Source organism: Muscardinus avellanarius (genome assembly GCF_963383645.1).
Source record: "Muscardinus avellanarius genome assembly, chromosome: 16".
Lineage (NCBI taxonomy): Eukaryota > Metazoa > Chordata > Mammalia > Rodentia > Gliridae > Muscardinus > Muscardinus avellanarius.
Genome location: NC_137802.1, coordinates 62,225,430 through 62,230,850, shown reverse-complemented (window position 1 = coordinate 62,230,850; position 5,421 = coordinate 62,225,430).

Here is a 5,421-nt window from a genome sequence, read left to right as displayed (position 1 = left end):
ATTTTTGTTCTTCTGAAATTCTAATCAACTAGGTATCCTGTACTTTTCTTCCTTCTTTCCTATCTTTCTTTCTTGGCGGTGCTATGGACTGAACTCTGGACCTCATGCATGATAAGCAAAGGCCCTGCTATATTTTATTTGTTGCACTTGGCAACCCTATCTCCAAGAGAGATCGTTACCCTACTTCCAAGTTCTTGGAGGTGGTGACCTCATGGTGGCTCACATCACCTGTACCCAGGACTGAAGAGGCAGGAAGGCAGTTCTGTGTGCAAAACACTCACCTCCACATAGACAGCAACTCTCCCCTGGGCAAGGCCCAGCGCCTCCCTCCTGACTCGGGGAAAATGAGGTGTGGCAGAAGCAAGCCCTGCCTTCCAGGAGCGCAGGGGGAGAATCCTGCAAAGAACCTCAGGGATGCGAGAGTCAGGAGGGAGGTGCTGCGCGAGGAAGGTCAAGGAGGTTGTATTAACCCCCACAGCGTAACCCAGATACCAGAGGATTTTGGAGTTTCCTGTCCCTGATTGAGGGGCCCATTCTTTGGGACCCCGGTGAAAGTGGTTAATGGCAGTGATGGAGAGTGAGGGACAGAACAAAACTGCTCACTTTATCACCCAGGGAGCAAGAGAAAGACTGGACCAGGTGCCCCCTTGAAGTGCGTGCCCCAAATGATTAGGCCCTCCCTCCCGCCAGGCTCTACCACCCAGGAGCGCCACCTCCCGGGAGCACCCCAATCCTTTAACACAGGGGGCTTTAGGGGACAGAAACTGTAGCAGAGGGGACAATCACATTGGCTTAGAGTGGCTGGATAAAGAAAGGCTCCTTATAGAGGTTGTGTGTGTGTGTGTGTGTGTGTGTGTGTGTGTGTGTGTGTGTGTGTGTGTTTGTGTGTGAGAGAGAGAAGAAGAAGAAGAAGAAGAAGAAGAAGAAGAAGAAGAAGAAGAAGAAGAAGAGGAAGAAGAAGAAGGAGAAGGAGAAGGAGAAGGAGAAGAAGAAGAAGAAGAAGAAGAAGAAGAAGAAGAAGAAGAAGAAGAAGAAGAAGCCGCCAGGCAAAGTGACTATACCCATAATCCCAGTACTTGGGATGCCGAGATAGGAGGATTGCAGGTTCTAGACCAGCCCCAGCAACTTAGCCAGACCTTCAGCACTTGAATGAGACCCTGTTTAAAACAATTTTTTTTAAAGGGCTGAGGTGTAGCTTGGATACAGAATGCCATTGGGTTCAACCCCTGGTTAAAAAATATAATAATAATTAATTAATTAAATCAAGTGGGGACGAGGTAGCGTGGCGTTCCAGGTGAAGGGCTTGGGCACATGTAAAGAAGAAAGGCTGAGGCGTGTTTTGCGATTTCGTTTGGTCAGAGCATGAAAAAGACAAAGAAGGAAACAAGCTTGGGAAAAGTAGGTTAGATAAATAAACAGGCAAACAAAAACAAGCCCAGAAAAGAACCCCGGGTCAAAGCCTTCTGTGCGTAGGTTTTCAAATAGTAAAGTTTCCCTAATTTTCTCCCAGGGGGGAGGAACGGGCTTTTACCACGTCCAGAGTGAGCCGCATTTACAGATGCCGCTGCCATTGAGCTCGTTCTTGGGTCCCAGCAAAGGGTGGAGGGCTCTTCAGGTTTGATCAAGCCAAGCAGTTAATTAATGTTTAGGTAGAGGTATTGGAAAAAAAGGTGGATCTCAGTCGGGCATGATGGCGCACGCCTGTAATCCCGGTACTTGGGAGGCTGAGGCAGGAGGACTGCAGTTTCAAAGCCAGCCTCAGCAACTCAGTGAGACCCTCCACAATTTAGCAAGACCGTGTTTCAAAAGAAAAAGTCCAAATGGGGTGGGGATCTAACTCAGAGGCAGAACACCCCTGGGTCCAATCCCAGGTACAAAAAAAAAAAAAAAAAAAAAGGGTTTGGGATCATTTATTATGTAGCAATAGGTAATGAAATCCTATCCTCAAGAGAAAGGCAAACCACACAGAAAAACGTTAGAAATCTGCACTGCCCAGTCGGTCAGGTTTCTAAGAGTCCGAAGAAAGGACGGGCTCCCCCCCCCCCCATTTAACCGTGGCCAGGACTATTTGTTTGGGGGGAACCAAGTTTCCCACTGTGAGGGCCCCAGCGTTCTGGACTCTGGGGTGGGAGAGGTGATGGGTGCTGGCAGGGCTTCTGGGTCCCGCTGAAAGCGGCCTTGGGGAGGGACCCCCATCCCCCGGGCTCCAGCAGCCTCAGCTGCACTCCCCCTGGGAGGCAGGTGCACAGACAGCTTCATTTGAGAGGGGGCCTTCGGTGCCAGAGTTTGGGGTACTCTACTGGGCAGAACACCAGGGCAACCCCTAGATAGTAGCTCAAGCCAGAGGAGACAGGCAGGGCAAGAAGTGGGGGTGGAGAGGAGGGAGGACGCTGAACCCCAAAACACAGCAAAGGCGGCTATGAAGGCCCCCTCAGTGCCCAGGATAGGCAGGAAGTCCCAGGCCACGAGGACCAGGGGCCACACCGGAGGGGGTTCCTCCCAGGGTTCTGACGGAGGCAGGGCAGGTCTTATGGGCACAGACTGAGGCTGGTTTTGATGGCCGTACACGCTCCGAGGGGTCAGGAAGAACAGTGCCGTGCACACCGGGGACCGCAGCCCAGACTGGGGCGCAGGTGCTCGGCTGTGGACCCACATAGTCTGCCTGAGGCCTCGGGGGCCTGTGAGGGGGAGGAGGAGACAGCTGAGAAACATGGTCGCCAGGGCACAGCAGCGTATGGACCAGACTGTGCCTATCAGCCGAGCCAGGTTCATTGGGGGCCCCAGCAGCCGGCATGTCATAGGTACCCAATAAACATTTCGAATGGATGGTCACTGGGAGATTAAAGCCGCTTCCCAAGGGGTGGCCCAAAGGACAGGGGAAATGGGCCAAGGGGGAAAGGTAAAAGGGGAGAATGATCAGAGAGGGGCTGTGGGGCTCCCCTGGTCTGTGGAGGAGCCCAGGACCGGGCTGAGGAAGGGGGGCAGCAGAGATGGAAGGGAGACTCCTGCATGAGCAGCCCTGCGAGGAGTGGGTCTCAGCTGCCTGCTCTCCATCCATTAAACCACTGCCTGCCTTGGGCGAGTGAGCTCTCTCTCTCGGGCTCAGGGTCTTCCTGGGAATCGAGGGAGGGAGAAGAGAAGTTTCCCTTCTGCTCAAGGACAGTGATGCCGAGACTTGGTGACTCATGTGTGGGTGTGGGTGAGGGAGGGGAAGGAGCCCGAAAGGTCAGAGATGGCTCTGAGGAAGGCGAGGCAGAAAATGAGGCGGCTGCTGTCTGTCGAAAGAGGAAGTCGGCGGGGAGCGCGGGGCTGGGGGAAGACAGACCGCACGTTTGCTGTGAGGGAAGTTTGGAGACCTGAGGTGACATTGCCAGAGTAATCAGGCAGTCCAGGCACCGATCACAGCCAGCCCTCCTTAGCGAGACGTGGCAGGTGACACCCACGCACCCACCCATATGGCCACGTCCGCATCCCCCAGACCTGTGACCGTCAATGACCAGAAAGGTTTTTGCGGGTGTAACTAAGGTCTCGAGATGGAGGCCATTAGCCCCCAGCAACAGCTCCTTTTTCTTTCTGCACTCTCTGTATGGGCTCTGCGTCCAACACAGGCATCCTGTAAGAGACACAAAAAAGGAGATTTGACAGACTGGGAGACGATGTGAGCCGTGCAAAGGGGCAAGCGTGAGGAGGAGAGGGACCGGCCACAAGCCTAGGGCTGCCTGCAGCCAGCAGCCTGCAGAACTAGCAGAGCCAGCGAAAGATCCCCCCACGAGGGAGCCACAGAGGGCACAGAGCCCGGCCTCCCGGCCTCCAGAACAGAGAGAAAACAGAGACCACGTGCGAGCTGGGCCATCAGCACAGACCAGACACCCGCGTGTCTTTCCACAAAGTCAGAATGTATTGAGTCAGCCGGGCGTGGTGGCGCACGCTTGTAATCTCAGTACGGGGGAGGCTGGGACCAGAGGATGGCAGGCTTGCGGCCAGCCTCAGCTACTTAGTGAGGCCCTGTTTCCAAATAAAGAATAAAAAGTAGGGAGGGCTGGGGGGGGGGTTGGTTAGAGGTAGAATGCCCCTGGGTTCCACCCAGGGGCAAAAAAGAACTTATTGAATAACAAATTTATAAGCTGTATCATTTTAATAAGTTGTCTCATAATCTTGGCTTCTGGCAACAGCTCCTCCTCCTCCTCCTCCTCCTCCATACTGAGGTTTGAACCCACAGGCATTCTATCTCAGAGCTATACCTCCAGCCCTTTTTATTTTGAAACAGGGTCTCTCCAAGTTGCTGAGATTGCTTTCAAACCTGCAGTCATCCTGTTTCAGCCTCCCAAGTACTGAGATTACAGGCATGCGCCACCACGCCTGCCGGCTAATGGCAGGTTATTTAATTCCAGTCTTAATTACGAATATTTGTAAGGCTCAAGGGACGCGGCACAAGAGTGCCACAGGGCTCCGAGGCTGTGCTGAGCGCAAAGGCAGACAGCAGATGCCGATGCGTCTGCAGGTGGTCAGAGAAGATGAGGAACCAGCCCGAGAACTGACCGGGGGCAGAGTGGCCAGGCCGTTGGCCAGGGTCCTGAAGCAGTTTTAAAGTGAGCCATGTCTAGCACAGAGACCTGAGCGAACGCAGGGACCCAGAGTCCAGTTTGCCGCCTGTTGACCTTGTGACACGTTCACCAGATGGTCCGATGGCGAGCCGGTGTGTGCTGCCGCAACCGTTCTGGGTGCAGGACTTTTGTGGGTTTCAGGTGAGGGGCTGTGACTGATGACACTGGTAAGCTCACGTGCCTGGTCTTCCTGAGACCAGGGTTGGATATGCCCGTGTATCCGTGTGCTTCTGATTTACTCTGAAATATTATTTTATATATCATCTTGTGCTCTCTGGTGGTATCGTGCGGGTGGTCCTTACAAATATTCATAGTTAAGACTGGAATTAAATAACCTGCTATTAGCCAGCAGGCATGGTGGCACATGCCTGTAATCTCAGTACCAGGTGTAGGGTCATTCTACTTCAGCACTTGTACTCAAAATGGGGTGTCTCATGGGAAATTACTGTTTTATAGAAATGGAGTAACTCAAGCTGGGTGTGCACTGGGGAGGCTGAGACAGGGGGATCGCGGTTCAACAGCCTCAGCTACTTAGTGAGGCCCTCTGCAACTCAGTGAGGCCCTGTTTCAAAAAAAGAATAAAGAATAACGCTGAGTGTGGTGGCACACGCTTGTAATCTCAGTGTTTGCGAGCTGAGACAGGAGGATTGCGGTTGGCGGACAGCCTCAGCTACTTAGTGAGGCCCTTTGCGACCCAGTGAGACCCTGTTCAAAATAAAGAATAAAAAATAGGGCTGCAGCCTAGAGGTAGAATGCCCCTGGGTTCCATCCCCAGTACCTAAATAAATAAATAAATAACAAATAAATAAATAAATAA